The sequence below is a fragment of the Lactuca virosa genome, chromosome 7 (assembly GCF_052849685.1).
Source record: "Lactuca virosa cultivar CGN04683 chromosome 7, Lactuca_virosa_CGN04683_v6, whole genome shotgun sequence".
NCBI lineage: Eukaryota > Viridiplantae > Streptophyta > Magnoliopsida > Asterales > Asteraceae > Lactuca > Lactuca virosa.
In genome coordinates this window covers 221,603,038-221,626,464 of record NC_136432.1, presented here as the reverse complement: position 1 = coordinate 221,626,464, position 23,427 = coordinate 221,603,038, and the positions used below count along the sequence as shown (strand labels likewise).

General features: G+C 37.3%; 5 pseudogenes across 1 annotated transcript; all 5 read right to left on the bottom strand.

Annotated features, from left to right (window-relative positions):
* Positions 1-3,031: 3,031 nt before the first annotated feature.
* Positions 3,032-4,536, bottom strand: LOC145127570 (tubulin alpha-4 chain pseudogene; annotated as a pseudogene). Its single transcript, XR_013716449.1, has 2 exons — positions 4,302-4,536; positions 3,032-4,208 (listed from the first exon to the last, which is right to left on the bottom strand). The product of XR_013716449.1 is annotated as a tubulin alpha-4 chain pseudogene (transcript).
* Positions 4,537-6,043: 1,507 nt separating this feature from the next.
* LOC145127569 (tubulin alpha-2 chain pseudogene) lies at positions 6,044-8,019 on the bottom strand (annotated as a pseudogene).
* Positions 8,020-9,499: 1,480 nt separating this feature from the next.
* Positions 9,500-11,475, bottom strand: LOC145127568 (tubulin alpha-2 chain pseudogene; annotated as a pseudogene).
* A 1,480-nt stretch (positions 11,476-12,955) lies between these two features.
* On the bottom strand, positions 12,956-14,931 carry LOC145127567 (tubulin alpha-2 chain pseudogene; annotated as a pseudogene).
* A 1,480-nt stretch (positions 14,932-16,411) lies between these two features.
* LOC145127566 (tubulin alpha-2 chain-like) lies at positions 16,412-19,214 on the bottom strand (annotated as a pseudogene).
* Positions 19,215-23,427: the final 4,213 nt, after the last annotated feature.

Here is a 23,427-nt window from a genome sequence, read left to right as displayed (position 1 = left end):
TCGAGGCTCTGCACTTATGCACTTAGGACACTGCAGGGGTGCTGTCCCTAAACTACGTCAGGGGAGTTGCCCCTTGGAACCTCGTACCCAGGAGCGTTGTCCCCAGACCCCCGTATTGTCGTGTTCACATTTATCACTCTGAGTGTACACCCCGCACCTTTGGCCTCGGCGAATAAATAGAACTCAACCTATCTCAATATTAATAATAAATATATTAAAACATGTTAATAACACTAAGATCACCAACACTAATTACCTAGAACGTAAATCACGATCTTCTCTCCATTGATTTTTAGTTAGAAAATATAGGCTTTTGGAAGATTAAGTGATATTTGAATGTGTTTTTTTTATTTATAAGTTATGTTTATAAGGATAAGCTTCGTTACCCATTATTAGTTATGACACTGAAAATATCTTTTGGGGCTGCTTCATATACATAGATAGTAATTATTTCTTAAACTCTAGTTTTACTTGTTTTGGAATGACATCCATAACTCCGTACGTACCTAGACCCTAGTAGAAATAACAAAGAATAATGTTTTATGAATTCTTCATATACTCGTTTATATGCTTATTAAAAAGCCATATGTTATCCATACTCATCGTATAATACTATTAGGACAAAATTACAAAAATGATTAATGTGGTTCGCTAAAAGTCACAAAGTCAGTCCCTACTATTTTTTTTTTTTTGATGCAAATGGTCATTGTGGTTTGCAAAACTTGCATGGATGGCCATTTTTACTAACTTCGTTAGTATTCAGCCATTAGGGACTGAATTCGTAAGGGCATTTTCCTCTTTTCAAATTTAAAGGGACTAAATGCTAGAAAAGGAGGGAGGAGGATTCGAACTTGGAACCTCCCCCCCTCCCCTCTCCTAATCAACCAAAGCTCCAATCAACCAGACTAGACTGGAACTTGTTTTATATTTCCGAAAACTAATTAATATTATCTAAAATCGTAAATACATTAATAATAATAAAAACATATTTTTTCAAAATAAATAAATAAATAATTTACAAACAATTTATTTGTTTTTTTACGTATTTATTTTACGTAAAATATACTTTTTTATGTATTTAAAAAAAATACGTTTTCATATAATATGTTATTACATTGTTATTATCCTAAAACATATTTTTTAGTTTTCATATAAAAATAAGTTTTTTTTTCTTTCACATAGAAAAAAAAAGTGTTTTTTACGTATTTATTTTACGTAAAATATGTTTTTTATATATTAAAAAATACATTTTCGTATAAAATGTTATTATATTGTTATAATCCAAAAATAACTTATTTATTGTAGGAAGCTATTATGGAGTTATTGTCCATTGTTGAACACATGCAATATGCCTGACACATCTATGCCAATTTGCCCATTGTTTATAATCTAGTATTAAAATAACTTATTTATTATAGGAAGTAGCTGATAAAATAACAGATAGATGTAGTTTTATAGATGTTGATGTGATGGGAGAATCACATATAGACTTGCATGACAGTGTAACGGGAATCCATGAGGTTGAAGTGGATCATGTGTTAGTGGTTGATGCTGGTAGTGATGTTGAAGTGGTACTTGAGACCTAACCAGCTGTGAAAAAAAAAAGTGCAAGTTAACCAATTGTGAAATAGAGAAGGAACTTTAAAAGGATCAGAAATTCAAATCTCAAGGTAATAAAGGATGGACCTGGTGCAATATCTACATCACCAATAACTTTAAAGTAGGGGAAAAAGTGTTTGGGAATGATCCAGATGTAACTGTTACATAGTTTGACACAAGGGTAGATGTCAAAAACATTTGATCTATATTTTTATAAATTTGGTCATTCAACAATGGTCGTTTGGGGCACTGTTTACCCATAAACACATACTCTTTAAGTGTTTAACATTAAACAATGCCTTTTATATCATGTAGGAACTTTACTTTATCCATCTTAAGTTTCATGTATGATCTTGCTTTCCTTTTGTTGATGTTTTGGTCATTTTGAAAGTAAGTTGTCATTACAATTTTATTCATTACATTATGATTTTGCTTTCCAATTCTTGTTAAAATATGGTCATTGTGAAATTAGGTTGTCTTTACAATTTTGGCCATTACAATATGATCTTGTTGTTAAAATATGGTCATTTTAAAAGTAGGTTTTCATTACAATTTTGGTCATTATAGTATGATCTTGCTTTCCAATTCTTGTTGAAATATGGTCATTTTGAAAGTAGGTTGTCATTACAATTTCCTTCATTTAGGTCCTTCACAACAGAAAGTTGGTTGCCATTACACTTTTTCCCAACAACCATAGTTGTATGTATTTTTAAGTTTAGCTATTCATGACAATGACCAAGTAATAAACCGAAGAAGGTTAAACAAAAACTTGAAGCATAATTTATATTTGATTTGATCCAACTAACCGTGACTTTTACGCCCTTTTACCTGTTACAAGCAACACTAGAAACAACATAAACAAGACAACTATATAACATTTCAGACTACACACTTTCCTGTGCATCTTATCCAATTCTATATCTGTCTTCCTTTGGTACATATTGAATTCACATTCCAAAATGGAAATCCTCACTTCACATGATAGTGATCCTATTTCATATTCATTCTTATTGACTGTTTCTTCATCTTTAACCCATTGCTAGAATTTAGATTTACTCTTAGGACTAATCTAAAACAAAGAATACAAATCAATGAACAAAACATCATTAGATAAATATTGAAACCCACATTACTAGTTAATTAGAGCAAGCCCTAAATTGTTTTCCAGGGTTATCTAGGGTTTGCTATGTCCAAATTCGAGAGGAATAGCCACAATCACTAACTTTTGACTTTAGCTTTAATTGAGAGTTTGTTAGTTGGTGTGATTGTATGTTTTCTTTGTTTATTTTCTGTTGCGAGTGACTTTACTACTCTTTATATGGTGGTGATTTGAGCATGTTTTGCATGCATTGTCGTTTTATTGTTTGTTTCGAGGCATTGTGTGTTAGTGATTGTAATGGCATGTTTTAATGATCTTTTCTGCTTATGGGTTTTATCTGTTCTTGTTTTGAACAGTAAATTCTGTTTTTGGTGAAAGTTGACTTGATTGTAATTGCCTAATTGGTTCATTACTGATTTGGATCAATTCTAAAGTAGATTGGAAACAAAGAAAACATACAATCACACCAACTAACAAACTTTTGACTTTAACTTTAATTGATTCATCACCCTCATCATCCCCCCTTCAGCACCAACCTCCTCATAATCCTTCTCAAGCGCAGCCAAATCCTCCCTCGCTTCACTAAACTCCCCTTCCTCCATCCCCTCCCCGACATACCAATGCACAAAAGCCCTCTTCGCATACATCAAGTCAAACTTATGGTCAATCCTCGAAAACACCTCCGCAACCGAAGTCGAATTACTAATCATACAAACCGCACGTTGCACCTTTGCCAAATCGCCACCTGGCACAACAGTCGGCGGCTCGTAATTAATCCCACACTTAAACCCAGTCGGACACCAATCCACAAACTGAATCGTCCTCTTCGTCTTAATCGTCGCCACCGCAGCATTCACATCCTTCGGAACCACATCCCCTCTGTACATCAAACAACACGCCATATACTTCCCATGCCCCGGATCACATTTTGCCATCATAGAAGAAGGCTCAAACGCACTGTTGGTTATCTCAGCAACTGATAACTGTTCATGATAAGCCTTCTCAGCTGATATCACAGGAGCGTAGGAGGAAAGCATGAAGTGAATCCTCGGGTATGGAACTAGGTTAGTTTGGAATTCTGTCACGTCGACGTTTAAAGCTCCGTCAAAACGTAACGACGCCGTTAGTGAAGAGATGACTTGGGAGACTAAACGGTTGAGATTTGTGTAGGTTGGCCTTTCGATGTCTAGTGACCGGCGGCAGATGTCGTAGATGGCTTCGTTGTCGAGAAGAATCGCGACGTCGGTGTGTTCTAGAAGGGAGTGGGTTGATAAGACGCTGTTGTAGGGCTCGACTACTGATGTTGAGACTTGGGGAGATGGGTAGACTATGAACCCGAGTTTTGACTTTTTTCCATAGTCAACGGAGAGGCGTTTGAGTAAGAGAGAGCCTAGACCAGAGCCGGTGCCGCCGCCTACGGCGTTGAAGACTAGGAAGCCTTGGAGTCCAGTGCAGTTGTCAGCTAGTTTTCGGATTCTGTCTAAACAGAGGTCCACGATTTCTTTCCCAACTGAAACATGAAGATAAATTATTTATAAGAAATTGGATAGCCACGTTTCGTGATGTAAGAAAAGGTTTGGACACGTGTTAAGAAAAGTTTTACTTGTGTAGTGGCCACGTGCGAAGTTGTTAGCAGCGTCTTCTTTGCCGCTGATTAGTTGTTCAGGGTGGAAGAGTTGGCGGTAGGTTCCGGTTCTGAATTCATCGATGACGGTGGGTTCGAGATCTACAAAGACGGCGCGTGGGACATGTTTTCCGGCGCCGGTTTCGCTGAAGAAGGTGTTGAAAGCGTCGTCGCCTCCTCCGACTGTTTTGTCACTTGGCATCTGTCCATCAGGCTGTATACAAAAGATCGATGAATCAGTAATGTATCAGGAGTAGTTAATTTACTTGAAATGAGATGTGAATTTTAAGGTATTTTAACTCTAAAATCGTTCACGATTTTCTGCTTTTCATAGAGAATATAAATTAAGAAATTAATCCTAAAACTCAGATAGATAAGTCGAAAATTCACGCTCAATTTGAACAAAGAACCAATCTAACTAATCACAGGCTTCTAATATATCTGTGTACAAACCCATGGTGCTTAATGCTTCTAGATCCACGATTTTCTAGAGATGAATTGGACTAAAAAGTCTCCAAGAGTTGAAAAAAAAATTCACGGTTTATTATAGGAAGTAGCTGATAAAATAACAGATAGATGTAGTTTTATAGATGTTGATGTGATGGGAGAATCACATATAGACTTGCATGACAGTGTAACGGGAATCCATGAGGTTGAAGTGGATCATGTGTTAGTGGTTGATGCTGGTAGTGATGTTGAAGTGGTACTTGAGACCCAACCAGTTGTGAAAAAAAAAAGTGCAAGTTAACCAATTGTGAAATAGAGAAGGAACTTTAAAAGGATCAGAAATTCAAATCTCAAGGTAATAAAGGATGGACCTGGTGCAATATCTACATCACCAATAACTTTAAAGTAGGGGAAAAAGTGTTTGGGAATGATCCAGATGTAACTGTTACATAGTTTGACACAAGGGTAGATGTCAAAAACATTTGATCTATATTTTTATAAATTTGGTCATTCAACAATGGTCGTTTGGGGCACTGTTTACCCATAAACACATACTCTTTAAGTGTTTAACATTAAACAATGCCTTTTATATCATGTAGGAACTTTACTTTATCCATCTTAAGTTTCATGTATGATCTTGCTTTCCTTTTGTTGATGTTTTGGTCATTTTGAAAGTAAGTTGTCATTACAATTTTATTCATTACATTATGATTTTGCTTTCCAATTCTTGTTAAAATATGGTCATTGTGAAATTAGGTTGTCTTTACAATTTTGGCCATTACAATATGATCTTGTTGTTAAAATATGGTCATTTTAAAAGTAGGTTTTCATTACAATTTTGGTCATTACAGTATGATCTTGCTTTCCAATTCTTGTTGAAATATGGTCATTTTGAAAGTAGGTTGTCATTACAATTTCCTTCATTTAGGTCCTTCACAACAGAAAGTTGGTTGCCATTACACTTTTTCCCAACAACCATAGTTGTATGTATTTTTAAGTTTCGCTATTCATGACAATGACCAAGTAATAAACCGAAGAAGGTTAAACAAAAACTTGAAGCATAATTTATATTTGATTTGATCCAACTAACCGTGACTTTTACGCCCTTTTACCTGTTACAAGCAACACTAGAAACAACATAAACAAGACAACTACATAACATTTCAGACTACACACTTTCCTGTGCATCTTATCCAATTCTATATCTGTCTTCCTTTGGTACATATTGAATTCACATTCAAAAATGGAAATCCTCACTTCACATGATAGTGATCCTATTTCATATTCATTCTTATTGACTGTTTCTTCATCTTCAACCCATTTCTAGAATTTAGATTTACTCTTAGGACTAATCTAAAACAAAGAATACAAATCAATGAACAAAACATCATCAGATAAATATTGAAACCCACATTACTAGTTAATTAGAGCAAGCCCTAAATTGTTTGCCAGGGTTATCTAGGGTTTGTTATGTCCAAATTCGAGAGGGATAGCCACAATCACTAACTTTTGACTTTAGCTTTAATTGAGAGTTTGTTAGTTGGTGTGATTGTATGTTTTCTTTGTTTGTTTTCTGTTGCGAGTGAATTTACTACTCTTTATATGGTGGTGATTTGAGCTTGTTTTGCATGCATTGTCGTTTTATTGTTTGTTTCGAGGCATTGTGTGTTAGTGATTGTAATGGCATGTTTTAATGATCTTTTCTGCTTATGGGTTTTATCTGTTCTTGTTTTGAACAGTAAATTCTGTTTTTGGTGAAAGTTGACTTGATTGTAATTGCCTAATTGGTTCATTTACTGATTTGGATCAATTCTAAAGTAGATTGGAAACAAAGAAAACATACAATCACACCAACTAACAAACTTTTGACTTTAGCTTTCATTGATTCATCACCCACATCATCCCCCCCTTCAGCACCAACCTCCTCATAATCCTTCTCAAGCGCAGCCAAATCCTCCCTCGCTTCACTAAACTCCCCTTCCTCCATCCCCTCCCCGACATACCAATGCACAAAAGCCCTCTTCGCATACATCAAGTCAAACTTATGGTCAATCCTCGAAAACACCTCCGCAACCGAAGTCGAATTACTAATCATACAAACCGCACGTTGCACCTTTGCCAAATCGCCACCTGGCACAACAGTCGGCGGCTCGTAATTAATCCCACACTTAAACCCAGTCGGACACCAATCCACAAACGGAATCGTCCTCTTCGTCTTAATCGTCGCCACCGCAGCATTCACATCCTTCGGAACCACATCCCCTCTGTACATCAAACAACACGCCATATACTTCCCATGCCTCGGATCACATTTCACCATCATAGAAGAAGGCTCAAACGCACTGTTGGTTATCTCAGCAACTGATAACTGTTCATGATAAGCCTTCTCAGCTGATATCACAGGAGCGTAGGAGGAAAGCATGAAGTGAATCCTCGGGTATGGAACTAGGTTAGTTTGGAATTCTGTCACGTCGACGTTTAAAGCTCCGTCAAAACGTAACGACGCCGTTAGTGAAGAGATGACTTGGGAGACTAAACGGTTGAGATTTGTTTAGGTTGGCCTTTCGATGTCTAGTGACCGGCGGCAGATGTCGTAGATGGCTTCGTTGTCGAGAAGAATCGCGACGTCGGTGTGTTCTAGAAGGGAGTGGGTTGATAAGACGTTGTTGTAGGGCTCGACTACTGATGTTGAGACTTGGGGAGATGGGTAGACTGTGAACCCGAGTTTTGACTTTTTTCCATAGTCAACGGAGAGGCGTTCGAGTAGGAGAGAGCCTAGACCAGAGCCGGTGCCGCCGCCTACGGCATTGAAGACTAGGAAGCCTTGGAGTCCAGTGCAGTTGTCAGCTAGTTTTCGGATTCTGTCTAAACAGAGGTCCACGATTTCTTTCCCAACTGAAACATGAAGATAAATTATTTATAAGAAATTGGATAGCCACGTTTCGTGATGTAAGAAAAGGTTTGGACACGTGTTAAGAAAAGTTTTACTTGTGTAGTGGCCACGTGCGAAGTTGTTAGCAGCGTCTTCTTTGCCGCTGATTAGTTGTTCAGGGTGGAAGAGCTGGCGGTAGGTTCCGGTTCTGACTTCATCGATGACGGTGGGTTCGAGATCTACAAAGACGGCGCGTGGGACATGTTTTCCGGCGCCGGTTTCGCTGAAGAAGGTGTTGAAAGCGTCGTCGCCTCCTCCGACTGTTTTGTCACTTGACATCTGTCCATCAGGCTGTATACAAAAGATCGATGAATCAGTAATGTATCAGGAGTAGTTAATTTACTTGAAATGAGATGTGAATTTTAAGGTATTTTAACTCTAAAATCGTTTACGATTTTCTGCTTTTCATAGAGAATATAAATTAAGAAATTAATCCTAAAACTCAGATAGATAAGTCGAAAATTCACGCTCAATTTGAACAAAGAACCAATCTAACTAATCACAGGCTTCTAATATATCTGTGTACAAACCCATGGTGCTTAATGCTTCTAGATCCACGATTTTCTAGAGATGAATTGGACTAAAAAGTCTCCAAGAGTTGAAAAAAAAATTCACGGTTTATTATAGGAAGTAGCTGATAAAATAACAGATAGATGTAGTTTTATAGATGTTGATGTGATGGGAGAATCACATATAGACTTGCATGACAGTGTAACGGGAATCCATGAGGTTGAAGTGGATCATGTGTTAGTGGTTGATGCTGGTAGTGATGTTGAAGTGGTACTTGAGACCCAACCAGTTGTGAAAAAAAAAAGTGCAAGTTAACCAATTGTGAAATAGAGAAGGAACTTTAAAAGGATCAGAAATTCAAATCTCAAGGTAATAAAGGATGGACCTGGTGCAATATCTACATCACCAATAACTTTAAAGTAGGGGAAAAAGTGTTTGGGAATGATCCAGATGTAACTGTTACATAGTTTGACACAAGGGTAGATGTCAAAAACATTTGATCTATATTTTTATAAATTTGGTCATTCAACAATGGTCGTTTGGGGCACTGTTTACCCATAAACACATACTCTTTAAGTGTTTAACATTAAACAATGCCTTTTATATCATGTAGGAACTTTACTTTATCCATCTTAAGTTTCATGTATGATCTTGCTTTCCTTTTGTTGATGTTTTGGTCATTTTGAAAGTAAGTTGTCATTACAATTTTATTCATTACATTATGATTTTGCTTTCCAATTCTTGTTAAAATATGGTCATTGTGAAATTAGGTTGTCTTTACAATTTTGGCCATTACAATATGATCTTGTTGTTAAAATATGGTCATTTTAAAAGTAGGTTTTCATTACAATTTTGGTCATTACAGTATGATCTTGCTTTCCAATTCTTGTTGAAATATGGTCATTTTGAAAGTAGGTTGTCATTACAATTTCCTTCATTTAGGTCCTTCACAACAGAAAGTTGGTTGCCATTACACTTTTTCCCAACAACCATAGTTGTATGTATTTTTAAGTTTCGCTATTCATGACAATGACCAAGTAATAAACCGAAGAAGGTTAAACAAAAACTTGAAGCATAATTTATATTTGATTTGATCCAACTAACCGTGACTTTTACGCCCTTTTACCTGTTACAAGCAACACTAGAAACAACATAAACAAGACAACTACATAACATTTCAGACTACACACTTTCCTGTGCATCTTATCCAATTCTATATCTGTCTTCCTTTGGTACATATTGAATTCACATTCAAAAATGGAAATCCTCACTTCACATGATAGTGATCCTATTTCATATTCATTCTTATTGACTGTTTCTTCATCTTCAACCCATTTCTAGAATTTAGATTTACTCTTAGGACTAATCTAAAACAAAGAATACAAATCAATGAACAAAACATCATCAGATAAATATTGAAACCCACATTACTAGTTAATTAGAGCAAGCCCTAAATTGTTTGCCAGGGTTATCTAGGGTTTGTTATGTCCAAATTCGAGAGGGATAGCCACAATCACTAACTTTTGACTTTAGCTTTAATTGAGAGTTTGTTAGTTGGTGTGATTGTATGTTTTCTTTGTTTGTTTTCTGTTGCGAGTGAATTTACTACTCTTTATATGGTGGTGATTTGAGCTTGTTTTGCATGCATTGTCGTTTTATTGTTTGTTTCGAGGCATTGTGTGTTAGTGATTGTAATGGCATGTTTTAATGATCTTTTCTGCTTATGGGTTTTATCTGTTCTTGTTTTGAACAGTAAATTCTGTTTTTGGTGAAAGTTGACTTGATTGTAATTGCCTAATTGGTTCATTTACTGATTTGGATCAATTCTAAAGTAGATTGGAAACAAAGAAAACATACAATCACACCAACTAACAAACTTTTGACTTTAGCTTTCATTGATTCATCACCCACATCATCCCCCCCTTCAGCACCAACCTCCTCATAATCCTTCTCAAGCGCAGCCAAATCCTCCCTCGCTTCACTAAACTCCCCTTCCTCCATCCCCTCCCCGACATACCAATGCACAAAAGCCCTCTTCGCATACATCAAGTCAAACTTATGGTCAATCCTCGAAAACACCTCCGCAACCGAAGTCGAATTACTAATCATACAAACCGCACGTTGCACCTTTGCCAAATCGCCACCTGGCACAACAGTCGGCGGCTCGTAATTAATCCCACACTTAAACCCAGTCGGACACCAATCCACAAACGGAATCGTCCTCTTCGTCTTAATCGTCGCCACCGCAGCATTCACATCCTTCGGAACCACATCCCCTCTGTACATCAAACAACACGCCATATACTTCCCATGCCTCGGATCACATTTCACCATCATAGAAGAAGGCTCAAACGCACTGTTGGTTATCTCAGCAACTGATAACTGTTCATGATAAGCCTTCTCAGCTGATATCACAGGAGCGTAGGAGGAAAGCATGAAGTGAATCCTCGGGTATGGAACTAGGTTAGTTTGGAATTCTGTCACGTCGACGTTTAAAGCTCCGTCAAAACGTAACGACGCCGTTAGTGAAGAGATGACTTGGGAGACTAAACGGTTGAGATTTGTTTAGGTTGGCCTTTCGATGTCTAGTGACCGGCGGCAGATGTCGTAGATGGCTTCGTTGTCGAGAAGAATCGCGACGTCGGTGTGTTCTAGAAGGGAGTGGGTTGATAAGACGTTGTTGTAGGGCTCGACTACTGATGTTGAGACTTGGGGAGATGGGTAGACTGTGAACCCGAGTTTTGACTTTTTTCCATAGTCAACGGAGAGGCGTTCGAGTAGGAGAGAGCCTAGACCAGAGCCGGTGCCGCCGCCTACGGCATTGAAGACTAGGAAGCCTTGGAGTCCAGTGCAGTTGTCAGCTAGTTTTCGGATTCTGTCTAAACAGAGGTCCACGATTTCTTTCCCAACTGAAACATGAAGATAAATTATTTATAAGAAATTGGATAGCCACGTTTCGTGATGTAAGAAAAGGTTTGGACACGTGTTAAGAAAAGTTTTACTTGTGTAGTGGCCACGTGCGAAGTTGTTAGCAGCGTCTTCTTTGCCGCTGATTAGTTGTTCAGGGTGGAAGAGCTGGCGGTAGGTTCCGGTTCTGACTTCATCGATGACGGTGGGTTCGAGATCTACAAAGACGGCGCGTGGGACATGTTTTCCGGCGCCGGTTTCGCTGAAGAAGGTGTTGAAAGCGTCGTCGCCTCCTCCGACTGTTTTGTCACTTGGCATCTGTCCATCAGGCTGTATACAAAAGATCGATGAATCAGTAATGTATCAGGAGTAGTTAATTTACTTGAAATGAGATGTGAATTTTAAGGTATTTTAACTCTAAAATCGTTTACGATTTTCTGCTTTTCATAGAGAATATAAATTAAGAAATTAATCCTAAAACTCAGATAGATAAGTCGAAAATTCACGCTCAATTTGAACAAAGAACCAATCTAACTAATCACAGGCTTCTAATATATCTGTGTACAAACCCATGGTGCTTAATGCTTCTAGATCCACGATTTTCTAGAGATGAATTGGACTAAAAAGTCTCCAAGAGTTGAAAAAAAAATTCACGGTTTATTATAGGAAGTAGCTGATAAAATAACAGATAGATGTAGTTTTATAGATGTTGATGTGATGGGAGAATCACATATAGACTTGCATGACAGTGTAACGGGAATCCATGAGGTTGAAGTGGATCATGTGTTAGTGGTTGATGCTGGTAGTGATGTTGAAGTGGTACTTGAGACCCAACCAGTTGTGAAAAAAAAAAGTGCAAGTTAACCAATTGTGAAATAGAGAAGGAACTTTAAAAGGATCAGAAATTCAAATCTCAAGGTAATAAAGGATGGACCTGGTGCAATATCTACATCACCAATAACTTTAAAGTAGGGGAAAAAGTGTTTGGGAATGATCCAGATGTAACTGTTACATAGTTTGACACAAGGGTAGATGTCAAAAACATTTGATCTATATTTTTATAAATTTGGTCATTCAACAATGGTCGTTTGGGGCACTGTTTACCCATAAACACATACTCTTTAAGTGTTTAACATTAAACAATGCCTTTTATATCATGTAGGAACTTTACTTTATCCATCTTAAGTTTCATGTATGATCTTGCTTTCCTTTTGTTGATGTTTTGGTCATTTTGAAAGTAAGTTGTCATTACAATTTTATTCATTACATTATGATTTTGCTTTCCAATTCTTGTTAAAATATGGTCATTGTGAAATTAGGTTGTCTTTACAATTTTGGCCATTACAATATGATCTTGTTGTTAAAATATGGTCATTTTAAAAGTAGGTTTTCATTACAATTTTGGTCATTACAGTATGATCTTGCTTTCCAATTCTTGTTGAAATATGGTCATTTTGAAAGTAGGTTGTCATTACAATTTCCTTCATTTAGGTCCTTCACAACAGAAAGTTGGTTGCCATTACACTTTTTCCCAACAACCATAGTTGTATGTATTTTTAAGTTTCGCTATTCATGACAATGACCAAGTAATAAACCGAAGAAGGTTAAACAAAAACTTGAAGCATAATTTATATTTGATTTGATCCAACTAACCGTGACTTTTACGCCCTTTTACCTGTTACAAGCAACACTAGAAACAACATAAACAAGACAACTACATAACATTTCAGACTACACACTTTCCTGTGCATCTTATCCAATTCTATATCTGTCTTCCTTTGGTACATATTGAATTCACATTCAAAAATGGAAATCCTCACTTCACATGATAGTGATCCTATTTCATATTCATTCTTATTGACTGTTTCTTCATCTTCAACCCATTTCTAGAATTTAGATTTACTCTTAGGACTAATCTAAAACAAAGAATACAAATCAATGAACAAAACATCATCAGATAAATATTGAAACCCACATTACTAGTTAATTAGAGCAAGCCCTAAATTGTTTGCCAGGGTTATCTAGGGTTTGTTATGTCCAAATTCGAGAGGGATAGCCACAATCACTAACTTTTGACTTTAGCTTTAATTGAGAGTTTGTTAGTTGGTGTGATTGTATGTTTTCTTTGTTTGTTTTCTGTTGCGAGTGAATTTACTACTCTTTATATGGTGGTGATTTGAGCTTGTTTTGCATGCATTGTCGTTTTATTGTTTGTTTCGAGGCATTGTGTGTTAGTGATTGTAATGGCATGTTTTAATGATCTTTTCTGCTTATGGGTTTTATCTGTTCTTGTTTTGAACAGTAAATTCTGTTTTTGGTGAAAGTTGACTTGATTGTAATTGCCTAATTGGTTCATTTACTGATTTGGATCAATTCTAAAGTAGATTGGAAACAAAGAAAACATACAATCACACCAACTAACAAACTTTTGACTTTAGCTTTCATTGATTCATCACCCACATCATCCCCCCCTTCAGCACCAACCTCCTCATAATCCTTCTCAAGCGCAGCCAAATCCTCCCTCGCTTCACTAAACTCCCCTTCCTCCATCCCCTCCCCGACATACCAATGCACAAAAGCCCTCTTCGCATACATCAAGTCAAACTTATGGTCAATCCTCGAAAACACCTCCGCAACCGAAGTCGAATTACTAATCATACAAACCGCACGTTGCACCTTTGCCAAATCGCCACCTGGCACAACAGTCGGCGGCTCGTAATTAATCCCACACTTAAACCCAGTTGGACACCAATCCACAAACGGAATCGTCCTCTTCGTCTTAATCGTCGCCACCGCAGCATTCACATCCTTCGGAACCACATCCCCTCTGTACATCAAACAACACGCCATATACTTCCCATGCCTCGGATCACATTTCACCATCATAGAAGAAGGCTCAAACGCACTGTTGGTTATCTCAGCAACTGATAACTGTTCATGATAAGCCTTCTCAGCTGATATCACAGGAGCGTAGGAGGAAAGCATGAAGTGAATCCTCGGGTATGGAACTAGGTTAGTTTGGAATTCTGTCACGTCGACGTTTAAAGCTCCGTCAAAACGTAACGACGCCGTTAGTGAAGAGATGACTTGGGAGACTAAACGGTTGAGATTTGTTTAGGTTGGCCTTTCGATGTCTAGTGACCGGCGGCAGATGTCGTAGATGGCTTCGTTGTCGAGAAGAATCGCGACGTCGGTGTGTTCTAGAAGGGAGTGGGTTGATAAGACGTTGTTGTAGGGCTCGACTACTGATGTTGAGACTTGGGGAGATGGGTAGACTGTGAACCCGAGTTTTGACTTTTTTCCATAGTCAACGGAGAGGCGTTCGAGTAGGAGAGAGCCTAGACCAGAGCCGGTGCCGCCGCCTACGGCATTGAAGACTAGGAAGCCTTGGAGTCCAGTGCAGTTGTCAGCTAGTTTTCGGATTCTGTCTAAACAGAGGTCCACGATTTCTTTCCCAACTGAAACATGAAGATAAATTATTTATAAGAAATTGGATAGCCACGTTTCGTGATGTAAGAAAAGGTTTGGACACGTGTTAAGAAAAGTTTTACTTGTGTAGTGGCCACGTGCGAAGTTGTTAGCAGCGTCTTCTTTGCCGCTGATTAGTTGTTCAGGGTGGAAGAGCTGGCGGTAGGTTCCGGTTCTGACTTCATCGATGACGGTGGGTTCGAGATCTACAAAGACGGCGCGTGGGACATGTTTTCCGGCGCCGGTTTCGCTGAAGAAGGTGTTGAAAGCGTCGTCGCCTCCTCCGACTGTTTTGTCACTTGGCATCTGTCCATCAGGCTGTATACAAAAGATCGATGAATCAGTAATGTATCAGGAGTAGTTAATTTACTTGAAATGAGATGTGAATTTTAAGGTATTTTAACTCTAAAATCGTTTACGATTTTCTGCTTTTCATAGAGAATATAAATTAAGAAATTAATCCTAAAACTCAGATAGATAAGTCGAAAATTCACGCTCAATTTGAACAAAGAACCAATCTAACTAATCACAGGCTTCTAATATATCTGTGTACAAACCCATGGTGCTTAATGCTTCTAGATCCACGATTTTCTAGAGATGAATTGGACTAAAAAGTCTCCAAGAGTTGAAAAAAAAATTCACGGTTTATTATAGGAAGTAGCTGATAAAATAACAGATAGATGTAGTTTTATAGATGTTGATGTGATGGGAGAATCACATATAGACTTGCATGACAGTGTAACGGGAATCCATGAGGTTGAAGTGGATCATGTGTTAGTGGTTGATGCTGGTAGTGATGTTGAAGTGGTACTTGAGACCCAACCAGTTGTGAAAAAAAAAAGTGCAAGTTAACCAATTGTGAAATAGAGAAGGAACTTTAAAAGGATCAGAAATTCAAATCTCAAGGTAATAAAGGATGGACCTGGTGCAATATCTACATCACCAATAACTTTAAAGTAGGGGAAAAAGTGTTTGGGAATGATCCAGATGTAACTGTTACATAGTTTGACACAAGGGTAGATGTCAAAAACATTTGATCTATATTTTTATAAATTTGGTCATTCAACAATGGTCGTTTGGGGCACTGTTTACCCATAAACACATACTCTTTAAGTGTTTAACATTAAACAATGCCTTTTATATCATGTAGGAACTTTACTTTATCCATCTTAAGTTTCATGTATGATCTTGCTTTCCTTTTGTTGATGTTTTGGTCATTTTGAAAGTAAGTTGTCATTACAATTTTATTCATTACATTATGATTTTGCTTTCCAATTCTTGTTAAAATATGGTCATTGTGAAATTAGGTTGTCTTTACAATTTTGGCCATTACAATATGATCTTGTTGTTAAAATATGGTCATTTTAAAAGTAGGTTTTCATTACAATTTTGGTCATTACAGTATGATCTTGCTTTCCAATTCTTGTTGAAATATGGTCATTTTGAAAGTAGGTTGTCATTACAATTTCCTTCATTTAGGTCCTTCACAACAGAAAGTTGGTTGCCATTACACTTTTTCCCAACAACCATAGTTGTATGTATTTTTAAGTTTCGCTATTCATGACAATGACCAAGTAATAAACCGAAGAAGGTTAAACAAAAACTTGAAGCATAATTTATATTTGATTTGATCCAACTAACCGTGACTTTTACGCCCTTTTACCTGTTACAAGCAACACTAGAAACAACATAAACAAGACAACTACATAACATTTCAGACTACACACTTTCCTGTGCATCTTATCCAATTCTATATCTGTCTTCCTTTGGTACATATTGAATTCGCATTCAAAAATGGAAATCCTCACTTCACATGATAGTGATCCTATTTCATATTCATTCTTATTGACTGTTTCTTCATCTTCAACCCATTTCTAGAATTTAGATTTACTCTTACGACTAATCTAAAACAAAGAATACAAATCAATGAACAAAACATCATCAGATAAATATTGAAACCCACATTACTAGTTAATTAGAGCAAGCCCTAAATTGTTTGCCAGGGTTATCTAGGGTTTGTTATGTCCAAATTCGAGAGGGATAGCCACAATCACTAACTTTTGACTTTAGCTTTAATTGAGAGTTTGTTAGTTGGTGTGATTGTATGTTTTCTTTGTTTGTTTTCTGTTGCGAGTGAATTTACTACTCTTTATATGGTGGTGATTTGAGCTTGTTTTGCATGCATTGTCGTTTTATTGTTTGTTTCGAGGCATTGTGTGTTAGTGATTGTAATGGCATGTTTTAATGATCTTTTCTGCTTATGGGTTTTATCTGTTCTTGTTTTGAACTGTAAATTCTGTTTTTGGTGAAAGTTGACTTGATTGTAATTGCCTAATTGGTTCATTTACTGATTTGGATCAATTCTAAAGTAGATTGGAAACAAAGAAAACATACAATCACACCAACTAACAAACTTTTGACTTTAGCTTTAATTGATTCATCACCCACATCATCCCCCCCTTCAGCACCAACCTCCTCATAATCCTTCTCAAGCGCAGCCAAATCCTCCCTCGCTTCACTAAACTCCCCTTCCTCCATCCCCTCCCCGACATACCAATGCACAAAAGCCCTCTTCGCATACATCAAGTCAAACTTATGGTCAATCCTCGAAAACACCTCCGCAACCGAAGTCGAATTACTAATCATACAAACCGCACGTTGCACCTTTGCCAAATCGCCACCTGGCACAACAGTCGGCGGCTCGTAATTAATCCCACACTTAAACCCAGTCGGACACCAATCCACAAACTGAATCGTCCTCTTCGTCTTAATCGTCGCCACCGCAGCATTCACATCCTTCGGAACCACATCCCCTCTGTACATCAAACAACACGCCATATACTTCCCATGCCCCGGATCACATTTTGCCATCATAGAAGAAGGCTCAAACGCACTGTTGGTTATCTCAGCAACTGATAACTGTTCATGATAAGCCTTCTCAGCTGATATCACAGGAGCGTAGGAGGAAAGCATGAAGTGAATCCTCGGGTATGGAACTAGGTTAGTTTGGAATTCTGTCACGTCGACGTTTAAAGCTCCGTCAAAACGTAACGACGCCGTTAGTGAAGAGATGACTTGGGAGACTAAACGGTTGAGATTTGTGTAGGTTGGCCTTTCGATGTCTAGTGACCGGCGGCAGATGTCGTAGATGGCTTCGTTGTCGAGAAGAATCGCGACGTCGGTGTGTTCTAGAAGGGAGTGGGTTGATAAGACGTTGTTGTAGGGCTCGACTACTGATGTTGAGACTTGGGGAGATGGGTAGACTGTGAACCCGAGTTTTGACTTTTTTCCATAGTCAACGGAGAGGCGTTCGAGTAGGAGAGAGCCTAGACCAGAGCCGGTGCCGCCGCCTACGACATTGAAGACTAGGAAGCCTTGGAGTCCGGTGCAGTTGTTAGCTAGTTTTCGGATTCTGTCTAAACAGAGGTCCACGATTTCTTTCCCAACTGAAACATGAAGATAAATTATTTATAAGAAATTGGATAGCCACGTTTCGTGATGTAAGAAAAGGTTTGGACACGTGTTAAGAAAAGTTTTACTTGTGTAGTGGCCACGTGCGAAGTTGTTAGCAACGTCTTCTTTGCCGCTGATTAGTTGTTCAGGGTGGAAGAGATGGCGGTAGGTTCCGGTTCTGACTTCATCGATGACGGTGGGTTCGAGATCTACAAAGACGGCGCGTGGGACATGTTTTCCGGCGCCGGTTTCGCTGAAGAAGGTGTTGAAAGCGTCGTCACCTCCTCCGACTGTTTTGTCACTTGGCATCTGTCCATCAGGCTGTATACAAAAGATCGATGAATTAGTAATGTATCAGGAGTAGTTAATTTACTTGAAATGAGATGTGAATTTTAAGGTATTTTAACTCTAAAATCGCTTACGATTTTCTGCTTTTCATAGAGAATATAAATTAAGAAATTAATCCTAAAACTCAGATAGATAAGTCGAAAATTCAAGCTCAATTTGAACAAAGAACCAATCTAACTAATCACAGGCTTTTAATATATCTGTGTACAAACCCATGGTGCTTAATGCTTCTAGTTCCACGATTTTCTAGAGATGAATTGGACTAAAAAAGTCTCCAAGAGTTGAAAAAAAAATTCACGGTTTAACACTAAGGTAAAAAACTTCAGATCCATAAGTTTCATAAACAGTATTTCGTAATTGCGATGATGAAAACCTAAAATTCAAAAACATATGTATCATAAACAAATGATCTACTAAACTACGCATGCAAGTAGGACGAGATCATTAGATCGGCTGAAATAATAAACGAATAGCGCACGATCGCTAACGAAGCAACAGATCTAGAACTAATATGTATAGAAGCATTCAGATCTGGCGAATAACTTAAAGGATTATCAGAATTTATGCTTTTTATATAGAAAACAGAGAAGTTTAGATGGATGAGATGAAGAATCGGACCTGAATGCCATGCTCGAGGCAGTAAAGTTCTCAGCAAGCGTTTCCGACCTGAATACCGGCCTGACCGATGTGGATCGAGATGCACTCTCTCATTTTCGCAGGAGATTAGACTTGGTATATGACAGGAAATTGGAGATGAAGAACTCAATATTCAAACAAACACACATTCAAAAGGCGTTTATCAAGACGCCTTCAGATGCAAATGTATGGTTTTTGAGAATTAGGGCTTGGTATTTATAGTTGTGATACACTATAGAAGTGAGGGCGGAACTATGGTTAGGTTAACGGATGGCAATTGCTGAAGGTGACGGTTTACCCTGGGTTGTTTTTTTTTCTCCATTTAAATTTTGATTTGATTTCTTTTGCCGCCCATTGTACATGTCTGTTTTTTTATCACTTTTAAAAATTTCTAAAACGCATAACTCATGAAAACGCTGATCATTATTTTACTTTTAAAAGGGTGACTAAGGTTCATTAGTCCGATATGGCGATATATGGGGTGCCAAGGTGGATCATTGGCGTTGTAGAGAACACACGTCGTCTAAGGTCGCGCCGTTAGACGGTGTGTTTCTTATTACAAAAACAAGGTTTCAAATACTTGGAAAAACTGAGAGTTATTAGCACTTTTAGATCAAAATCTTTGGATGGTACTTTTGAAATCTTTAATTGAATGAAACTCAGTAGTATATCAAAAACAGAGAATGAAGTTGAAGTTATGATCTTTTTGTGTACTAATGAAAAAACGAGAATGACAAATTTAATAGGGAAATAACCTCCAGTTTGAAAACTGTCAAATTGGTAATTACAGTAATTAACCTCCTGTCTGAAACTGACGAAACAGGCAGAACCTTCACTAAACTACCTTAAAGTCGGATCTATGATTAGGGTCAAAAAGTCGGTGGCCCTGCCCCTTTGGACCCCGCTACTAGGGGCGTTGCTCCCGGGCCCCCGTGGTTCAGGGGCTTCGCTCTAATTGGTAGCGTACATTAAACATGTATAAGCTCAACCAAGTGTGCGTTTTGCGATACGAATCACCAACATTCCCGTCGTTGTGAAGTGTTTGTGGTTAGCCTCTCCTCTATTCCATAACATTAGGTGTAACGGTTACGTTTCTAAAATTTAATATTTTTTCGTATACATATCATTTTACACTTTTATTTTTTATACGACCATTCTATTAATCTATTTTTTCTTTTAACCTACATTTTGTTTCTTATCATCGCCTAAATTGTACTTGAATGTTTTACATCTTGGTCTACCACATTCATGGACTACGGACGAGAAAGTCTTATTAACATTGTAATTGTTAGTATATGTGGAGCCCAAGATTGTCTCTACAAAAGAGCCCTTGTGGAGAGAAGGGGGACTCCAACATATATAGCCACTTATATTACCTTGTTGCACCGATGTGGGATACACCAACACTCCCCCTCAGAGTCGGAGACTCAATGAGGATAGACATGGATATGTTGTGTAACGGGGGTGCGAAACGTCGGCTCTGATACCATGTTAGTATATGTGGAGCCTAAAATTATTTCTCCAAAAGAGTCCTTGTGGAGAGAAAGGGAACTCCAACATATATAGCCACTTATATTACCGTGTTGCGCCGATTTGGGATACACCAATAGTAACATCCCAAAAATCCAACCTTAAAATTTTGAAAATCAGAGTATAGGTTTTACCAAAAGGTTTCATGCATATTCATTACTAAATCATGAAATCATCTTTCCATGTCACATTAACATATTCATAGTAAAAATGCGAAAGCTAAGTTTTATTTTGAAACCATAATGTAACATAGAATGGTTAAATTATATATCATGCCCCTCCGAGAATATCTAGATATCTCAATCATGCTAGCTCATTCCCCTTCGAGCTTGAAAGACAAGCAACTAAAAAAACATAAAGTAGCAACTATAAGCCTAAGGCGTACTGAGTAATCAGAACACCCACCCATTATATAGATCATATGCATTTCAAGTCATACACATAAAAATCAAATAATAATCACATATAATTGAACACATAACATATGCTAGCAAAATTGATCTCAGTCCACTAGATTTCCTTCGGGAGGTCTGTAACATCCCAAAAATTCAAGCCAATTTAAAACTTTTTGAAACATTTCAAAAACACATGATTATTACAAAACTTGTTTTCAAAATAGTATATTGTCAGAGTATCCCAAAATCAAATCGTAAAATCATAAAATGTGAGGAACGGTACGATCACGCCTTTGCATTCCCGCGATCATCAGAAGTACCTGAAACAATAATCGATAAATGTAAGCTCGAAGGCTTAGTGAGTTACCCCCAAAATACCAACGCCATACAGATATAACCATACCATATAAACATATAAGCAAACAATATAGCATGCGTAATGAGCTATCAGTCTGACTGGACCGAATTCCGGTCCACAGTCTATCTGGACCGCTCTCCGAGCCCTCGGCACGTCTGGACCGCCCTCCTCGGGGCCTTCAGCCTATCCGGACCGCTCGTTGGGCCTTCGGTCTGACTAGATTTACCCGGCCCGGGCCTGCAGTCTATCCGGTCCGCCCAGGGTGTCTTGGCCTACTGCACACAGCAGGACCTGCCTCATGTCACACCCCCAAACCAAACGGCGGAAACGTCCGGGGGTGGAGGACTTCATTTGTAGTATCACAACACATGCATTATAGTAATCAAAGTACAAACAACCATTGTATTAAAAAGTATAAATATTTACATTTGTTTCAACATTGTATTCTGTAACTAAAAAGTTGTACAAAAGAAGAAGACAAGACATAAATAGCTCCATCTTCTCAAAAGCTCGGGGTGTAACTGTCTACTGGTTCCCTGAGAATACAAGTAATTTGAAAAGAGAGTATCAACATAAAGTTGAGTGAGTGCATAAGTATTTAGGTATGTAAGAATATCTTATGTTTCTTGAATATGTAAACTATTTCCAGAAAATCCTATATTCTCTGTTGTTTATGAAAAGTAGTTGTATTTGTATAAAACTGTTCTATTTGTAAACCATTTATCTATATTTGTAATCTTTATGTAAACTTGTATCTTGTTAACTGTATCTTGTAAATTGTATCTTGAAAACTGTATCTTGTAAACTGTATATTGTAAACTGTATCTTGTAAACTGTATCTTGTAAATTGTATCTTGTAAACTAATACATTGAAAATGTACTTAAGTTTAGTTAATTATACACTAACGTATTGTTAATATCTTTTAAATGAGTTATTATAACCATACTAACTAGATGGCCTGATCCAACGCTATGAATGCGCTGAAAGTTGATGATAACAATTGTCACTCACAGGCGTGTATGCCTGACTGTAGCTAGCAGTCCGAGTGTGGGATTGTTAATCCCAATATAGATCTATACACCCATTGTTTCGATCCCTTGCTGGTTATAATATCAGGACTTTACTATATTGTTTAAATGAATTAAACAAACTATACTACTTGTCTCATAAAAGCATATAAACGTTACATGTATATTAGTTATGAAAACCTAATTGTTCTGAAGTAAATGATTGATAGTATGTTCTTGAATTAGTACTCTTAACATATATTTGAAAGAATGTATATCCTTGAATAGTTTTGAATCTATCTTTGATCTTGTAAAACAATGTACTCTAGTATACTTGAATCATGAATTAATGTTCTTTGAATCATAAATTATACCTATTATAATTTATATGTACTTTCTGATTTGATACGGAGTATTCATGAATGTAACCCTTTGCTCAACATGTTACAAAGGGTAATTGAAACTAAATGAATAAACTTTTATACTTGTATACATATATAAATATATAAGTAAAATTTAAATGACACTCGGACAAACAACTTACACTTGTAATCCCACATCCAAACAAGGAAAAGGAATTAAGGCGAGTTATTAGTCCTAAATCTTTTAAATTCTATTTATATAAATATATGCATACTAGTATGATTTTTGGGGAAAAATATAAGTTTATAAAACATTTAAAAGAAGTTTGATATTTTGAAATTCGTTTTGGTGACTTGATGTCATTTTGAAACAATCTTTGAAAACCATTTGATTTAATGACAATTGAAATCCATTTTGATAAGATATTTGAAATCACTTGTTTATAACACAAAAACTTTGTGTTAGACTTGTATCCCCCCCCCCTTAAAACAGTAAAAACTAGGAAAATGCGGGGGTATGAACTCACCTGTAGTGAGTGATACGGAAGTATGTTTGGAAATAGGCTGTAGAGTGTCAGGTGAAACCTTGAGCACACAAAGATCCTAATAAACATATAATGACATGTATGTGTATTTGATTAGTGTATAAACAACTAATTATAAGGGATAACACCCTAATAGACTAGGAAACTCTTAGATTAAAGGAATACAATCACATATGATTGCATAACTAGGGTATATGGCCACCCTA